General features: G+C 42.9%; 1 pseudogene; it reads left to right on the forward strand.

The window, feature by feature from the left end:
• Window positions 1-6,829: 6,829 nt before the first annotated feature.
• Window positions 6,830-6,930, forward strand: LOC118576842 (annotated as a pseudogene).
• Window positions 6,931-20,443: the final 13,513 nt, after the last annotated feature.

The raw sequence follows: 20,443 nt of genomic DNA on the forward strand, positions 1-20,443 counted from the left end.
AAGAGGTTGGGGGTCCACGTGTGACTTTTTAAGGTGGAGATTGCATGAGCACATGGCAGTATGCAGACGCCTGTGACCCACAGATGATGTATGTCTTTAGACAGGGAAGAGTGAGAGCAGGATCCTAACAGAGAGAGCTATGGTGGACATTTTGTACATACAATGTCAATATTCCCACTTAATACCCCTGAGGAAGGATTTGCCACCCTTCTGAGCCTGAAGTTATGCTGTCCTTGACATGATCATGCCATGTCAACAGCACACATTCACTCAGGGCTTTCTCTGCTCCCTACCTGGCTGAAGTGTCAAGGAGAATATAGGACCCTAGGAAAGGAAAAATGGCTTCTTGTTAGTCCCGGGGGGAAAGGACAAATAGAGGGACAAGACTCAGCAACAGGAAGTGCTCAAGACTGGAACTAGTGAGGAGAGGAAAGACTCCCCTGTCTCTATTCCAGATTAATCCCCAGTGGCCTCTATATTCTCAAGACTGGAACTGCTGAGGAAAGGAAAGACTCCCTGTCTCTATTCCAGATTAATCCCCAGTGGCCTCTATATTCTCAAGACTGACTCTCACAAAGTGTCAAGACTGTAGAGGGTAAAAGTCCTTGTGCACACAGATGAGCACTGGAAGAGCAGGAAAAAGTTAAACAGGCATGCTTCTCTCTTCAAAGGAAGGAGACGTTTACCTGTCTTCCTCCTGGAATGCTGGGGAAAATGTAGTTTGTGACCTAGTGATTTTTGATATCTCCAAGGCCAGGCTTCAACCAAATCCCCCAGGATATTGAATATGTTTATACCAGATTCTCTTCCTAAGTCTTGAGCATTGTTTCTCAATCCATAAACCTTTCCTTGTGTGAGATGTCACTTGTATTTTATGACAGCCTAAATGACTTGTGAGTTCTCTTAGGGTGAGGACAATGTTGACTCCCACAGGCATTACGTTTACGTCAGTCAAGCTCCCTAGACCTTTGTATCTTGAGCATCTTTTCTGAGTCAACAGAACCCATCTTTATGGAAGAAACCATATGTACTTTGTACATGATCTCAACATAAACATGCCTTAAGTTTGTTGTACAGTTGGGACTGAGTTAATTGCCATCAGGAAAGTTTTTTCCCACAATTGTGCTATGCTTAAATATGGCTAAAATAAACCATCTGGTGTCAGACTCCAGAAGTTTGGCTCAGCACCAGCTAACTCAGTTTCAGCTGAACCAAGTTTCATTCTTAACTCACCCAGATTGTTTCCCTGCCAGCTGTGATACTTGCAAGGATGACCACACAAGGTAACTAAAAACAAACAAACAAACAAACAAACAAAACAAACAAACAAACAAACAAAAAAACACCTGGCCCAGTAAATACTGCCCACAGCTACAAAGTTAAACTATCAACATACAGGGTGCTGGGAACATTTCTTCATTCCTACAGAGGTATCTGAGCCTATTATTGGCACTAGGGTGATAGCTGGATCAAATTAATCCCCATCCTTATAGAGACATTATTCTAGGCAGGAAGACAAACTAGCAAAGGCATCAAGAAAGTGAGCTCCATGATTGGCAAAAGACATGGGCTGACAGAGCAGGGAAAGGTCATAATGTAAAGACTCAGAGCAGCATCCCACAAGGCAGAGGCCTGAAAACCTGACTAAGGTGAGGAGGGCATGAAATTGGACAGACACACAGATACATGTACAGAAAAACTGGCATATGGTGGGCCATGTGCTCTTATGGAGACATACTAGCAGAGGCCTAGAGTTTCTTATGTTATACATCTGAGTTGAGGAGGCAATTTTATCATGTATAGCAGGACAAGGAGGCAGATGGGTTGGTTCATCTCAGCAGAAGGAAGAGTCTCAGGAGGAGGAAGCCATGGTTGACAGTGTCTACATACACACACCGGCTTCAGCTAAAAAGGTCAATCATTTGGAACATCTATATATGGACCAAAATATTTTGCCATCTCTCAGCATACCCCCAGAAAGGTATTGCCATTCTCATGGGTCTGGGGCACTGGGGTCCTTGATATGCCTGCGGTCGTGTCAATAACATACATTTACTCAAGGATTTCATCCACTCCCCACCATGTTTGGTCAGTATAGAATGTGAGTATTCATCTTAGGATAGAGAAGAGTGAATCAGTGAAGACACCTAGCAAAAAATTCTACTGCAGAGAAGATGGAGAAAAGGTGAAGGAGCTGAAGCAATAGAGATAATGCTGATGACCTCAAAAGTGGCAGGGGTGAAAGAAACACACACACACACACACACACACACACACACACACAGCACTCACACACATACACATTACACAAAAATAAACACACACTGTACACATATACATATACACACACCACACATACCACACCCATACCACACACACATACACATACCACACACATATACACACCACACATATACTACACACACCACCCACCATACAACCTATATATCCGTTCTGCAGCGTCTAACCAAAATCAATGCTTGTGGAAGTTTCCATATACTGTAAGTGATTCCCACAATTCCCTGTGGTCTCTAGCAGCTGAGTGGGGCTCATTGTATTACATACATAAACACACACACACACACACACACACACACACACACACACACACAAGCTTTCAGTCATCTTCTCTGCATCATGGTCACTTACTAGGCTTTGAGCACTTAGTGGAGGACACACATGGTGAAAACAGACTGGAAAAGAGGAGACTTCTTCCCCTGCATCCACACTTCAGAGAGCAGCTAGCATGAAGGGGAAGTCTGCCCACATCTGGTCCCCATCCCAGAGACCATGGCTCTGAGGAAGATCCTGAGGACTCAGTCAAGGACTGGTTAAAGGACCTGGGTCCTCACACAGGAGGTCTTTTTACCAAGATCAGGTGACTGTGAGCACAGTGAGGGTCATCTATAGACAAGACAGTAATCCCCACCACAGCCACCCTGGTTTTGGAAACAAAGAATGGCAAAACGCAGCTGCTGAATCTGGGCCACAGAGGGCATGAGTGATGGGCAGAGGATGAGATGTTTGCCAACAGCACAGCCCTCATCTATGACTGGGTTTCCATTTCCTCTGAGGCACCTGTGGAGCTGCTGGGTCGGGTGCTCTTCTCAGACAGGAAGCTTGGAAGAGACTGTTGTGTGGGTTAGAGTACATACACAATCCTTTTTATTCTGCAACAGACGCACAAGAATCAAGAGAATGTCTTGGCCATCTCCTCTCTTGGCATCAGGCACACACATGGTGCACATAAATACATGCAACACAGACATTCATACACATTTTTAAAATAACAGATAAAATAAAGTCCATGGAGAAGTAAAACTCTTCCTAGACAAGCACAAACGACATCCATTCCAGACCACTTAGTGCTGCAGACGACACTAAAGGAGCCAGACACACAGGAGAAGGAGCAAGTCTCAACCATGACGGCACTGGCAGGAACATCTTTCTTGAGAATAACTGATGAGCAAAGGATAATTATGGAACATTCAGCCATGTCCAACTCAGCAAATGAGTAAATTCCTAATCTAATGGAAAAGAAAGAGAAGAGTAATTGACATTCTGTCCAACAAGGAAAATAACATAGCAAGTTTACAAACACCAGCCAAGTAACCTCATCCATAGCTCCAGGAAAATGGCCCCAATGCTCTACTTGAAGGAGGACTAGCTGACTGTATTTTTAAAATGCACGCACACATGCACATACACATATGTGCACACAATACATACACATACACATCTTTGAGAACACACATGCACTCACACACATAAACAAACAATCCAACTAATAATCATATGAATCATACCTCCCTTGGGAGGCAGAGCCAGGTGGATTTCTGTGAGTTTGAGGCCAGCCTGGTCTACAGAGTGAATTCCAGGAAAGGCACCAAAGATACACAGAGAAACCCTGTCTCAAAAAAACAATAATAAATTGGGAATCGATTTATCTCAAGACCCAGCCATACCACTCTTGGGCATATACCCAAGAAATGCTCAAACATACCACAAAGATACATGCTCAGTCATGTTCATAGCAGCGCTATTTGTAATAACCAAAACCTGGAAATGACCTAGATGCCTGTCAACTGAAGAATGAATTAAGAAAATGTGGAACATAAACACAATGGAGTACTACTCAGCAGAGAAAAACAATAACATCATGAAATTTGCAGGCAAATGGATGGAACTAGAAAATATCATCCTGAGTGAGGTATCCCCCAAAAAAGTATGGTATGTACTGACTCACAAGTGGAAACTAGATATAAATCAAAGAACAATCAGACTGCAACCCACAGAACCAGGGAGGCTGTAGAGCAGTGGGAACCCTAGGATGACTGTGGCTTATAATAATTTTGGTTTTACTCAATTACTGGGCAAGTCTCAATGAAACATTTCACTATTAGGATAAGAATTTATACTGTATCAAGCTGATAATAGAAAAATAAATATAAAAAGTAAGCAAAAACCAATAATAATAATAATAATAATAATAATAATAATAATAATAATAGAGTAAAACCCAGGTCTGCTGGATCCCCAGGTAAGATGGTTGCCACCAAGCCTTGCAAACCTTAATGCAACTGCCAGCACACCTTAGAAGAGCACCAAGTCCTGCAAGTTGTCCTAACACATGCATACCATAGGGTGCACATGCACGCGCGCGCGTGCGCACACACACACATACACACACACACACAGAGATATTAAATTGATATGCAATTTTAAAAGAATGTTTTAAAAAAGAGAAAGAAACCCAACACAGTATACATTAAATCCTATGGGTGGCATTATTGGAGCTCCAACAGTCCTGGTCACCCTGGAATCTTGAGTTCTGTATAAATATTACCTCAGCATGACTCCAAGTTCTGCTGGCTGCCAGAGATGTGTAGCCATCCCCACCAGAGCAGGACCTGTCACAGCTGCTTCTTCTCTGCTCTTTGCTTCTCACTGTAAACCTGACTTCCAATGGAACCCATGCTGCTGAATGAATGCTGTCTTCCCTCCATTTCCTCCCCACCACAGGTTAGTCCATTCTCTAGACACAGCTGGATTTTCCCACTCATCCCACAAACCAGTTCCAAAAGCTGGCCACACACACACATGGTCAGGTCAGGTTTGTGACAGCAGTGACCACACTCATACTCCCAGCTTTCTCTGTCATTTGTTCACTGGGTGAACGTGTGACAGGAGCAACATAAGGAAGGAGTTCTTTTGACTGGCAGATTCAGGGGAGCTGTTCATCATGGAGGACTCTTCATTTATTCTCTCTTTAATAAAATTCCTTGACCCAAAGCCACTTGGGGAGGAAATGATTTATTTCAGCTTATAGTTTAGAGTCTATCCCAGAGGGAATTCAGGGCAGGAACTCAAACAAGACAGGAACCTAGAGGCAGGAACAGAAGCAGATGCTATGAAGAAATGCTGCTTACTATCTTTTCCCCCATGTTATCTTGCTCAGTGTGTGTGTGTGTGTGTGTGTGTGTGTGTGTGTGTGTGTGTGTGTATTCCTGGCTGTCCTGGAACTCACTCTGTAGACCAATCTGGCCTTGAACTCACAGAGATCCACCTGACTCTGCCTCCTAAATGCTGGGATTAAATGCGTGAGCCACCAAGCTGCCAGGCCTCAGCCTGCTTTCTTATACTACAAAGGATCACCTACTAGGAGTGGCACTGCCCATAGTGGCCTGGTTACTTCCACATCAAGCATTAATTTAAAAAAATACTCTACTTGCTAATCTGATGGAAGCCTTTTCTCAATTGATGTTCTCTATTCCCAAATGACCCTAGCTTATGTCAGGTTGAGAAAAATCTAACCAGCAAAACAGGGAATGTATGTTAGGGATGTTTTGTTCAAGATGGTGGGTGCTTGTATCTTAGCTTGTTCAAATCCTGGCAGGTCAGAAAGCCAAGAGAGGTAGACCTTCTGGGATTTCAAGGGGCTTTCAAAGGCGTGCCATGACTGGCCTATGTCTGCTAGCTAGAGAATATACCTATCCTAAAAATCCACAACCTCCAAAACAGTATGACTAGATGGGGACCAAATATTTCAAACATGAGACTTGGGGAAGATTTCAGATTTACATGACAACATTCAAGGGGAAAAAACATGAAGACATTTAAAAATAGAAAAATGTTACTATATCATGATTGACAAAATTATTCCAAACAGGGCTGTGTTCCCAAAAACAAGCTACAGATTCAGAGAAATCCCTCATCAAAATTTTTATTACTCTTTTTACTACAGAAATAGTTTTTTAAAATCCAAAAATTTAGGTGAACTTGCAAGGATCCAGAATTCCTGGAGTAATCTTTAACAGAAAAAGCCATCCTGGAGCCATCACATAATTGACTTTAATTTTCACTTCAGAGATGCAGTGACTTAACAGCGGGACAGGAACACAAAAAGCAGACTTGGCCATCAAAGGGATAGAATAGAAACCAATTTCCCAAGAAGACAATACAGCCTAAGGGGCTCATGAGAAGATTGGCAACAGCAAGTGGTTTCTGAACGTGCAACCACCAGACATCAGTGCAGACCCATGCAGGGAATGAACCAGACGTGTTCCTGAGGCGCAGGTGCATGCCCCTTCACTGTAAACTTGGTTCCCAACATGCAGTGCGCACACTTTGTATTGCTCATGCGCACTGCATGGCCCCACCTCATACTCAGCTTACAGGACATGACATGTGCTCCCAGCCCTTTACATTTCATTTTTGAAAACCATTCATTAAATTTAAAAAATAATTTAATTACTTTCACATGAAATTAAAAGTTTTTTTTAAACAATTCCCAAAATGACCATTTTGTGCAAGTCACTTATGTGACATGGTACCCATCAGCACATATACTAAAACTGGAATGACAGAGAAGAGATTAGCATGCCCCTAACCAACGATGAGACCCAAATTCCTGAAGTGTTCCACATTTTTTGATCTCTTGTTTGGTGTTAAGTTTTCAATAAAGTTAAGTTATGGACCAAAAAACAAATAAAATAATCATGTCATCTATAAATAGGCAAGTGAGTCGAGAAAATGCCTCTGATGAAGAAACAGGTGGCCACAGAAGCATGCATGGAAGACATACAGGACTTTAGCAGCAGGGAAATGCAATGCAAACTACACTGGGATTCCATCTTACCCCAGTCAGAAAGGAAACAAATAGCAAATACTGGAGAAATTGCTGGGGGCAAGCATCTTTGCATACTGTGTTTGGAGATTTAAGCTACTCTATGGAGCTGTGGAATCAGTAGAGGGTCTTCAAAACACATAATTGAGTGTCTACTCCAAAAACCTCTAAGTCGGCACACCACAGAGTTACCTGCACACCCATGTCCACTGTGACATGGATAACAGACACCCATATACACTCGTTTATGTGTGCGTATGTTTGTATATATGACTATGAGAAGTGAAGGGAGACAATTCAGCAGGATGGAGTGACCAGCAAGAAGGGAGGGGACAAATGAGAGTAAAGTAGAATGAGTGTGAGCAAAGTATGACAGCTATGTCTCAGAGGTGTCATAATGAAATGTACTATTTTGTATGGAAATTTAAAATTAATGAGCATTCAAAAGGAATCAAGTATTTTCTAATGGTGAAAATGTTGGACATCAGAGCCTAAAAGAGATTCTTGATATGAAAGATAGAGACGTGCCCTGGGGTCAAGTCAGGGGACACAGTAGATGATTGGGAATGTAAGTGGGTCCCTGGCTCTTCCTATAGACTGTCTACTGAACTGAGACAACTTGGAGACAACTACTGGGCCATCTTGCACTGTACACTCTGGCCCCCACGAGCTGGCAGAAACCTTTTCAGAAAGACTCCTCTAGTTGGCGCTCTCTTCTATTTGTTCACAGAGAACTTGCTGAAGCCCCATATCCAAATCAGAAATAGAACTGTCCTAGAAAACCACTTGGTGGACCTGACCTGCATGTCAGAGAATACCAGCATTTCCATATTGTGGACGTTCAATAACGAGAGACTGAAGGCCACAGACAGGGTGATGTTCTCCTGGGATAATAAAAGGCTCACCATACGCCCAATCACAAAGGAAGATGCTGGGGCATACCAGTGTGAGGTCTCCAACCCCTTCATTTCCAAGTTGAGTGACCCAGTCAGCCTGGATGTACTTTGTGAGTCACCCAAGTTCTCTTCCTCCCACATCTTACAGGGGACATCTCACACTTTTATTTTACTATAATTGGGTAGAGCACAGTACCATGATACATGTGTGGAGGTCAAAAGACTTCATAGAATAAGTTCCTTCCTTCCATCCCTACCTGAGTTATAGGGATCCAACTCAGATAGGATTTTTTTCCATTAATTAAGCTTTTGAACCCTTTCTAGCATCTCCAAGGCCTCTTAGTGGGTGATTCTTTATTAATACTGTGCAAAATAGACAGACACAGGAGGAGACTATCACCTGAGACACCAATATAGTGAATCAATTAGCACCCACCTATTACCCTACACTTAGGGGGCTGAGGCAGGAGGACAGAGAGTAAGGCCCTGTCTCCAAACTGTTTGAATGCAAATAAAACCAAAGCTGTAAACCCAATTACAAAGTGGTTAAGGGTTAAGCTCTGAGTCAGGCATGTGATCCTTGGTATCCATGGGTAAGTGGCTCCAGGAAGCACACAGATATCAGAATCTGTGGATGCTCTAGTTCCTTGCAAAAATATCAGTGTTTCCATATAAGTCTGCATGCCATCCCACATAATGTAATCATGGTCAGATTCCAGTGCATCATACATCGCCAGCACGAGGCAAAGTGTGGGAGTTCCCACTTTGAGCCTTACTCAAGGTCAGAGAATCTGTGCTTGCTTTACCCAGCAGGACTGTATAATGGGATGATTTGGCCATGGGCATGGCTACCAGGTGTTTTGAAGGGTCTACACTTAGCTGTACATTGTGCCTTGTTCTTGAAAGGGGGAGGTTTTTTGCCTCTCCCCTTGGCATTGTATAAAAAGTCCTTTGAAATAGACCTCAGGGCGGCTGGGTATTGACCTAGGGCCCTCCCAAAGCTATTCTGTGTCTCTGTCTTTCTTGTCCTCTCCTATCTTTCTATCTAATATTTCCTCATTCCTCTCTCCTCCCCACAAGAACCCTTTGATGGATCGGAGCTGGTCCTCTGACAGACTCCCACACAAAAAGCCTTAGTCTGTTAGTAAGAGATGATGCCAGGAAATGTCCATGCAGTTTTCAGTCCAGAGATAATTGTTCTGGAATGTTTTATTTCGTTGGAGTCTTTTTGTTTGGGGGGTACAGTACCCCATGCAGCCCAGGCATCTTCATAGTATATAGATGATGATTGTCTTGAACTCTTGATCTTCCTGCCTCCACCTTCCAGGTGCTGCTCCTACAGTTGGGCACTCCACATCTGAATTCTTCTGAATATGTCTAACCTGTGTTTGGGTTGATCTAGGGCTCTGGATGAAATCTGTGAATGGAGAAGGCATCGTTTCCTCTCCTGTGTCTGACATTCACAATGTGACCTTGCACAAGATTCTTTTCTGTATGTTGTTTTTGTGTAAAATATATATTAGGTGTTTCCTGTTTTAGCTAATTTTAAGTGGTGTGAAGTACATTTGTAGTCCTGTGTAGCCAGGGTCCATTCACATAACTTTATCATTTAACATGCAAACCTTTAGATCCATTCAGTGTTAACTCTGGGGACAGACAGTGACAAGCATGTGTGTGGCATAACCAGGTGTGGTAAGAAATGGCAAGGCAGAGATGGAGGATTCCTAGTGCTTTCTAGCCAGCCAATGTAGCCTACTGGTAAACTACAGATTTTGAGACTCTTTCTCAAAAAAAGAAGGAGAATAAGAAAAGCAGTGACCAAGTGGTTGTGGAGGATCTCAACATCAGCTTTTGGTTTCCACACAGATGTGCACACATGAATACATGCAGTCACATATAAAAACAATAGTCCCCCATCTCTTCCTCTTTCAGCCCCTTTACCTACCATTCTACAATTTATGCAGCTACCCTGCTCACATGAGCAGAGTAACACAAGAACAGTCCTTTTATTTCTGCTTCCCTTCACATAGCATAATAGTTTCAGAGTTTATCCATTATGTTCCATGTATCAGAATTTTACCATTTTGGTTTGTTTGAGACAGGAATCTGATTATTTTTTGTTTCAGTCTAGCCTTGAGTTCTCACTACTCTTGCTCCAGCCTCTTGAATGATAGAAATAAAGGCATAAGCCACCACGCTCAGCTCATTTTTCTTTGAAACAATAGTATTCTATTTTATAATTGTACCATTGTGTGGATGTGCTGCATTTTCTTATTTTTTATCCATCAATGTGTGTCTTTGTGTGTGTGTGTGTGTGTGTGTGTGTGTGTGTGTGTGTGTGTAGAGGGGTGTGGTATATGTGTGATGTGTATGTATGTGTGTGTGTTTGTGTGTTTGTGTGTGTGTATGTGTGTGTATGTGTGTGTGTGAGTGTGTGTGTGGTGTATGTGTGTATGTGTGGGGAAGGGTGTGGTGTATTGTGGTGTGTGTGTATGTGTGGGGAGAGGTATAGTGATATTTTATTTGTACTGAAATGTGATTTTTTTGTATGTTAATAAATAAAGTTGCTGGGTGTCAGAGCTAATAGCAAGCCATAGCAGAAGCTGGGCAGTGGTGGCGCACGCCTTTAATCCCAGCACTTGGGAGGCAGAGCTAGGCAGGATCTCTGTGTGTTCAAGGATACAGCCAGCATGGAGACACACGCCTTTAATCTCAATACCAACCATAGAAGACCTGGAGGTCTGTACAGACACCCAGTGATGAGGAGGTCATGTGGCTGGGTTTACAACCAATAAGAAGGCAGAACAGAAAGTCAATAAAAAGGACAGACACATGGGAAGTAAGCCTCTTGTGGAGAGGAAGGACAGCATAGGTAGTGAAGAGTAAGGTTTTTTGCTCTTAGCTATTGCTCTGACCTCTTGGGCTATTAACTCTGCATTTGGCTCTGTGTTTCTTATTTAATAAGACTGTTTATCTACAGAGGGGTGTAGTGTTTGTATGGTGTATGTGGTGTGTGTGTGTGTGTGTGTGTGTGTGTGTGTGTGTGTGTGTGTGTATGTGTGGCATAAGTGTGGGGTGTGTGGTGTCTCAGTTACTTATCTATTGCTGTGAGGACACAGTGAGCAAGGCAACTATAGAAAAAAGTTTATTTTGAGCTTACAGCTTCATTTAGAACTCATGGAGGCAACATGGTGGGAGTGATAGAAACCCTCAAGTCTGACCTTTAATATGTTTCAGCACCCAGAAGGAGCTTTAATAGAGGTTCAGTACAAGAAACTATGATGATTGTTGAATACTCAGCCCCTCAAGTGCTTGAATTGGGAAATGTTTTTAAATAAACAATGAAAGCACTAGTCAGAGCCTAGATCATGAGGATTCTGCCTGAGTGTGGAGGGATCGGTCTGAGTACCATGGAAATGGAGAAACTGAGCAATGTAACCACCTACCTGTCCTGAGGGACTATGGCAGAAATCAGTCTGGGACTGACTGGCTGATATGAGCTATTAGGACACTGTTACCAAAACACAAAGCCCCCAGCAATATCAGGACATGGAATATGACAGGACAGCTGTTGCTAAGAAAATTGGGAATGCAGAGGCAGCATTCAATAGCCAGTTTACTGAGCCACAGACAGCTGTGTTCAGGAAGAAACTCCCGATAGGCAGAGGGCTTTATGGCTTTGCAGAGGTCCACAGTAGGACCTACTCTTCATGACACAGTTATTCCATCTTGTCTGAATGATTTGGGCAAGCATGCAACTAAAGCCTGTAAAGTACAAAATCAGATGATTGACAAGCCCTTGATGCCCAGAAGTCTTCTGTTTTCAGGGTGCCTAATTTATTGTTTGGCTGCTGTTGACACCTCTGCTTTGCTGGCATAGTCAAGAAAGCACAGCCAAATCCAATGCCAAGAAGCTTTTACCTTTTTCTAAAAGCTTTAGTGTTTTTAGTTCTTTAATTTAGGTCTCTGATCTGTTTAGCACTGTTTTTGCAGATGGTACTAGGGGAAAGCTATTTGATGCTAATATTCAGTTTTCTTTTTTCTTCTTTTTTTTTTTTAGGTGGGGGTTTGAGACCGGTTTTCTCTGTGTAACATCCCTGGCTGTCCTAGAACTCACTCTGAAGACCAGGCTGGCCTTGAACTCACAGAGATCCACCTGCCTTTGCCTCCCAAGTGCTGGAATTAAAGGCGTGCACCGCCACTGCTAGATGGATATCCAGTTTTCTAAACATTGCCTGAGGAAAGGGGATCTCTGGGGGTAGAGTTTTCCTGACTGGCCCACAGTCAGGACAAATCTCTCTTACCCACCAATCCCACAGTCACTCAGACCCAACCAAGTAAACACAAAGAGACTTATATTGTTTAAACTGTACGGCCGTGGCAGGTTTCTTCCTATCTAGTTCTTATATCTTAAAATAACCCATTTCTGTTAGTCTATAAGTTGCCACGTGGCTCATGGCTTATCAGTACCTCACATCTTGCTTGTCATGGCGGTGGCTGGCAGCATCTCTCCGCCCAGTCTCCACTTCCCAGCATTCTCCTCTTCCTTGTCCCACCTACCCTATCCTTCCTGCCTGGCTACTGGCCAACCAGCACTTTATTTATTTTAACCAATCAGAGGAACACATTTGACATACAGAACATCCCACAGCACTTCCCCTTTTCTTTTTTTTTTAAAAAGCAAGGTTTTAACTTTTATATAGTAAAATTTCAGATAATAAAACAATTATCAAGCAAGAATTACAGTTACAATATTAAAGAAGATATCCTATCTATCTTATATTTGTGAGTCTAAGGTTTGATATCTAACTTATCTTTTATCATAACTGAGGAAATTACAACTATCTAGTCTTCAACCACATCAAAAACCTCAGAAGGATATAATATTACCTGAGAAATGGGAGAAGGATGCAAGCAACTTTCGGGAGTCTTGTAGGGTAGACAGAGAGAGCTGGCAGCTTGGACAGTTGCCTAATGTTCTTTGTAAAGTTGGGGCATTTGTCTTCAGCCTACAGGGCTAGAGTCTCTCGGTCACTTCTCTCAGTGTCCTGTAGAATGTCTGACAGTTTCCTCTGTGAAGCAAAAACCTGAAGGACCATTTTGTCAAGCAAAGTTCAGTGGTCACCTTTCCATGGGTCCTGCATGTCCAGTCGATCAAGTAGTCCAGGCAAGAACCATTTCTTGCCCAAATGGCTATTTTTGCCAAGGTGAAGATAAACTCCATATGAAGTGTCTTCAATGCCCATCCTCCTCTCTGAATCAAATTGGTGCTGCCAGGAGCAGATATGCCTCACCATCCAGAAAGTCTAAATTTAAAAAATATTTTAAATGCCATATTCTGTAGACCTTTGAAGTGTTTGAAGATTACCTGTCTATCTGAAATATATCTATGCACACCTAGAAAACTTAACATGACCATAAGTCTGACCATCATAGAAGACTAATTGATCTGCACTTCTCAATTATCCACTACAATCTAAATGAGTTGCATGAACATAATATCTCAAACGAGAGTAGAAATATATATACAGCATATATATTTATATATATATTATTATATATACAACAAAATTAACTTTAAGTCTGTATCAATAGACAAAAATCTATACCAATGTAAGACATTTTAAACAAGTTGTTCTTTAAATGTAAGTTGATTAATCTACCCTTTTATCCTATTATATCTATATCATATGCACTTTTTTATTTTAGAAAGAGATCACATTTATAATCAACCTGTTTTAAATAAACATAGTTTTTTTCTGTCCCACATCAGAGGGCTCTTCTGATTTGGGACACAAAAATCTCTTAACCTTTTCTTTTAGCAATATGTTTGTGTTTAGAGAAGAAGTGAGCCAATTCCATCTCCAAAGCCAGCTGGATAATTTTGGGAAATTGGGTGTAGTTTCTCTTACTACTTCCTGCTGGAGGGGGGCACTGTATCTTATGGGGACACAAAGAAAATTTTAGGATTATGGAGTAGTCTGTGAGGGTAAACCTCTGAGTCAGTTGCCTTGAAACCATTCTGGATGTTGGATCATCTGGGCCATGGTGTCATCGGAGACCTTTCAGGTCATCTCTCTACCCAGCCTTCACTTCCCAGCATTCTCCTCTTCCTTGTCACACCTACTCTATCCTTCCTGCCTGGCTACTAGCCAATCAGCACTTTATTTATTTTAACCAATCAGAGCAACACATTTGACATACAGAACATCCCACAGCCGATCTCTTCCTGAATTCCAGTCTCAGACCCCTTGTCAGAAGTAACTGAGAAATGATATGTTGCTTCAGCAGACAAAGGTGCCTGCTGTCAAGCATAACCACCCAAGTTCAGTCCCCAGGACCCACATGGTAGAAAGAGAGAACAGACTCCCACAGTTGTCCTCTGATGTCCTCACACAGTCCATGGCACATGCCCAAACACACACAGACACACAAACACAAAACAAATAAATAAATGTAAAAAAAATCATTTAGCTACAGGGGTGCAGTTGGACCAAGGAATATTCTGGCTGAGGGTTCTTGATCTGGTTTGAGACAGTGTTTCTCTCTCTAACCCAGGCTGCTCTAGAGCTCACTTTGTCATCCAGACTCATGCCTCCCCTCACCAGAAGAAGCAACAGAAAGAGAAAAAGTAAATGAAGAATTAAGTTTTGATCCCCTCAGATAAAGTCTGTTGGGTGTGTATGCACTTTCAACAACACTACACCTCCTCTCCTATCTCTCTGTCTTGCTGAAAGCTGGTTCTCTCAGCAAAACTGTCCCTGTGGATACTTTGGCATGGTCATTCTTGTGGGACTGTCTGCACCTTAGAGTTGTTTGGCATTATGTCTCTGTGAGAACTGCCACTTGGAGGGAGTGACATTGTTAGTGCCCAGAGCTCTGGAGAGGGAAAACTGTCCAGCATCCAGCTGCAGTGGCTGATGCTCAGCTCCACACACATGACTCCTGGCTATTGTTACAGCTTTTCTGTAAGCTATACCCATGCCAAGGGCAAGTCAGAGACAGACTGACTCATTTTCTCTCCAGTTTGTCCACATCTGTCTGGGGTAGGTGAGACCTGCCTATGGCCATCCTTGTCTACCTCAGCCTTCTGCAGGGACAGCACCAACTCAGAGCCAAATGCTCAGCTGGAGAGCTGAGAGAGCATGTGGAACATCAGAGCCACCAGCTCCCTCCAGTCCACAGCAGAAGACACACACACAGCCTATACTTCTTGAACGATGTTTCCAGAGTTGGAGCTCCAGGCCCAGCATGCCCCAGTGTACTCACCCTGCCCAGTCGTGCTGTCCAACAGAGGTCATAAATCTGCCAGAGCATCTCTTCACATAGCCCAAGGCCTGTAGAGATGAAGCTGCAGGGAGAAACATGTGGTAGGGATGCAGAAAGACCAATATGTCAAACTGCCAAAGCTCAGCCTGGAACCCACATCCACTTCCCAGGGAACAGCAACTTCAAGGTCCTGGATGCCTTAATGGAATGCAGTCTGGACACCACAACACCCCTGCACAAAAGACCAAAGATAGCATAGCCTCTAAAATGCTCCTGGCCTTGGAGAGATGGCATCCATAAAGAACTGTGGAAGTACAGTTTTAAAAAGACAAAATAGAATATTCAAAATAATTTTGAAAGAGAAAAACAATATTGGATACACTTTAAAGATATCAGGGCAACAATCCCACGTATAATAGCCTAATAAAAAAAACAAAAAATTTAAAAATAATTGAAAACTAATAAATAAAAATAAGAAACCTAAGCAACAATGTGAGAAAATTCTAATTCAAAACATAAAAGCGCAGCTGGAGAGGTGGCATGGAGAGTCCAAGCCCTGCCAACCAAGCCTGGCAACCTGGGATGAAAGAGGAGAGCTGGCTTCCAAAACATCCTCTGACCTCCACATGTGCACCATGGCGTGCAGACACATCATACACACATATGCATACTAAAAATAAATTTGAAAACTTTATAACACTGAAGAAAGGAACTAATGAAAACACCAGAGAGAATGGAAAGAAGTTCCACGCTCATGAGTTGGTAGAACTAAAGTGTGAAAATATCTATGTTACCAAAGGTGATCTAAACATCAGTTCAAAATGGGGATCAAAATTCCAAAAATGTTTCTGTGAAGAGTAATAGAAAACACTACATTTTCACGGAAGCAAATGAGATGCCAATGGCCTAAGCAACCCTGATCAGAAAGTAGAATTTTGGAGGAATCACCATGCTCCATGTCAAATATCCTTAAGGGCAAACCAAACAACACGGTATGGTTACTGGCAAGACATAGACATTCAAACCAGTGCAACAGAACATAGGATCTAGAGATAAACTGAGCAGCCACAGCCAATCTGTGACCAAAAATACATTGTCAAAAAATATATCCGAGTAAAGACAGCCTCTTTGACAAATTTTCATGGGGAAACTGAATAGAAGAACAGAACTAGGTCCCTATTTGTCATTTGCACAAAAATCCATGTGAACCTGAAACTTGGAAACTTCCAAAGGAAGAAACATCAAGATATCTGCAGCAGCAAGGACTTTCTGGAATGGATTCCACTCCCTCAGAAATCACAACAAGAATTGGCAGATGAATCTGGGCAGTGGTGGCACATGCCTTTAATTCCAACACTGAGGAGGCAGAGGCAGGAGGATCTCTGTGAATTCAGGCCAACCTGGTCTACAGAGTGACTTCCAGGAATGTCAGGGCTATACAGAGAAACCCTGTTTTGAGAAAAAAAAAAAAGGAAAAAAATAATTGGCAAATCGGATTGCTAGAAGCTGAGCAGTTTCTGCACAGCAAAGGAAACAACAGAGTGAAAAGCAAGTCAGAATGGGTGGGAAGGCTGCCAGATACATTTCTGACAAGGAATCAACACACAGTCTATAGAAAGAGTTCAAAGAGTGAATCTGATAGCAAGAGAGGCTCAAATCATCTGGGCAATAAGTAGACAAAGTACAGAGCAGAGTCCTGAAAAGAAGTGCGAATGGGGAGTAAATACTTGAAAAATTCAGTGTTCTTATCCACTAGGGAATTGTGAATCAAAAGTGTACATGACAACTGTCAGGTGATTCTCACCTACCTCCAAGTTCACTGAGAAAGCCTGTGTCACACACACACACACACACACACACACACACACACACACACACACACAATAAACCAATATGAAGAATCTGCCCACAGAAGAAGAGACTCATGGAGAAGACCTGTCCTCCACTTCCCAGGACCCTTCCTTTTTGCAGCGCCCAACCTCCCCACAGCTGCTTGCTAGGAGCTGCTACCTCCTCTGGCTCTTCTCTCTCCCTTTGAGACTCACCACTGCTCAGCCTGCTCCCCAGGAGGAACTCTCCAACCACCACACTGGCTGGGAGATCCAGGTGACTTTATTCTTTGGGACTCACCAGTGTCCTGTCAGCTGTCTAACTGGGACCCTCTAGTTTTCCTACCCAGCCTGAGACCCAGGACCAGTGCACACTGCCAGAGAAACTTCTTCCAACTTTCTCCGCCAAGGTGATGCAGACTTTAGATTATAGCTGACAACCAGAAAAACTGGGTTAGAGGCTGTAGCCCCAATACCAGATAGAGAAAATCGAAATCCTAACCTGCTGTGAATCAGCTCCCTCCTGAACACTGTAAACACCTCTGCCGAAAAGAAGAGGGCCTTAAACAAAACAGAAAAAAATAAACTCAACCAATAACCAACTCCAGATGCACAAATCCCAACTTTGAAATGAAAACAACACAAATAAATGAAATAACACATCTCTACCAAAAAACAAAAACATAAAAAAAATCCAAAATTAAATGGTCGAGAGAAAGCCCGAACTGATCTACTTTGATGATCAGATGGTCAAACACCCTAGCTGTTGTGCTAGAACTCTCATCCAATGACTGATAGAAGCAGATGCAGTGATCCACAGCCAGGCCCCAGGTGGAGCTCCAGGAGTCCAATTGTTGAGAAAGAGGAGGGATTGTATGAGTGAGAATTGTTGAGACCAAGATTGGAAAAAGCACAGGGACAAATAGCCAAACTAGTGGAAACACATGAACTATGAAACAATAGCTAAGGAGCCCCCAACTGAATCAGGTCCTCTGGATAAGCAAGACAGTTGATTAACTTGAACAGCTTGGGAAGCCCTCAGGCAATGGGACCTGGATCTGTCCTTAGTGCATGAGCTGGCTGTTTGGAACCTGGGACCTATTCTGGGACACTTTGCTCAGCCTGGGCTAAGGGAGGAGGGGAATGCACCAACCTTGATTGAATCTACCAGGCTGAGCTGAATCCCCAGGGGAGTCCTGGCCCTGGAACAAATGGAAATGAGGGGTGGGGTGGGGGGAGGGCAAGGTGGGGTCTGGAGGAGGGAGGACAGGGGAATCCGTGGCTGATATGTAAAATTAAAATAAATTATAAAATAAATTTAAAAAAAGAAAAAAAGATACAAACCTTACAGTAACAGATCATTTTGAAAATGACTTTGAAAGACTCTCAAAACAGTCAAAGACTAAAAGAACAGTGAAATAACAAAGTCAATAGAAGATATTAAAGTAGAGTTTAAGAAAATCTAAACAGAAATGATGCTGGAGATGGAAAACTCAATAAACTGTTTAAAAAGCTCAGTGGAGTCAGGCATGATGGTGCACACCTTTGATCCCCAAACTTGGGAGGCAGAGGCAGGAGGATATCTGTGAGTTGGAGACCAGCCTGGTCTACATAGTAAGTTCCAGGACAGCCAGAGATACATAGTGAGACCCTGTCTCCAAACAAAATGAAATGAAACAAAACAAAATTCCTTGTAAAGCCTCACCAACATAATGGGCCAGGTAGAAAACAGAGAGCTGGGGATGGAAGACCAAGTAGAGAAATTGTGTCATTAGGAAAGGTCAAGGAATTTAACCAGAAGTATGAACAGGACATGGGAGTTTGGGGATACGACAAAAACACACAAAGTATCGGTGTTAGAGGATAGAAGAAAGAGAAGAACACCAAAGCAAAATACTACTCACCCAAAAAAAGAAAACAAAATCTAATTTTAAAATGGGCAAAAGCCACTTGTCATCAGAGAGGCATCATCTAGCAAATGCAGAGACCCACAGCCAAACACTAGGCAGAGCCAGAGGGGGAGGAAGGATGTAGGAGCCAGAGGGGTCCAGGACACCATGAGAACACGGCCCACAGAAGCAAGTAGACAGGGCTCATAGGTGCTCCAGAGACCAAAGAGATAAACATGGACCCTGTGTGGGTCTGAGCTGGGTTCTCTGCATATGTTAGGGTTTTGCAGCTTGGTGTTCTAGTGGGACTCCCAGCAGTGGACATCGGGGTGTCTGACTCTGTCCTTTGTGGTTGGGGCACTTTTCCTCCATGATATGAGGGTTCATGCCCCGTCTTTTGTATCTTGTTAGGTCATGTTTGCTGAATGTTCCTGTGCGGTGGATATTGCTCTGTATAAATAAAATGCTGTTTGGCCAGTGGCCAGGCAGGAAGTATAGGCGGGACAAGAGAGAAAAGAATTCTGGGAAGTAAAGGCTGGGGCGGAGAGATAAGGCCAACCACCACCATGACAAGGAAGATGTAAGGTACTGGTAAGCCACGAGCCATGTGGCAAAGTATAGATTAATAGAAATGGGTTAATTTAAGACAGAGGAAGTAGATAACAAGAAGCCTGCCACGGCCATACAGTTTGTAAACAATATAAGTCTCTGTGTGCTTTCTTGGTTGGGTCTGAGCGTCTATGGGCCTGGCGGGTGAGAGAGATTTGTCATTACTGTGGGCCAGGCAGGAAAACTCTAACTACATTCCTGGGAGGCCTGCTCCTTTTTTCCTTCCTCCTCCTATTTTTTTAAGATTATTTATTATGTACACAGGCCAGAAGAGGGAGCCAGATCTTGTTACAGAATGTTTGAACCACAGTGGTTCCAGGGAATTAACTCAGATCCTCTGGGAGAATAGCCAGTGCTCTTAACTGCTGAGCCATCTCTCCAGCTCCCTCCTTTCTTTTTAAAAGGGGAAACAAAGGTGGAGTTGATCTGAGGGAGAAGGGAGATATGGGGAAGAATGGGGAGGCATGTAGGGAGGAGAAACTGAGCTTGAGGTGCAATGTATGAGAAAAGAATAAAAGTTTGTAAAAAAGACAGCAAAAAAATGTGGGGAAAGGCTTCAAACAGATGTATTTCCAAAGAAGATAAAGAAATAGTGGATAAAAACACATAAATAAAAAGTTCAATGTCATTAACCACTGTGGAAATACATATCAAGATCACAGTGTCATCTCCACTGCCATGACCATTTCTAATGAAAGCTATATAGATATTCAAGGGTTCCCTGGGCACCTTACAGACAGCTATAAAAGCCCACACAGCATCTGGAGCCTCCTTGACACCACACAGACCAGCTGAGATCTCATAGGGAACGCCAGATGGAGACTT

Source organism: Onychomys torridus, chromosome 1, assembly GCF_903995425.1.
Source record: "Onychomys torridus chromosome 1, mOncTor1.1, whole genome shotgun sequence".
In the NCBI taxonomy this organism is placed as follows: Eukaryota; Metazoa; Chordata; class Mammalia; order Rodentia; family Cricetidae; genus Onychomys; species Onychomys torridus.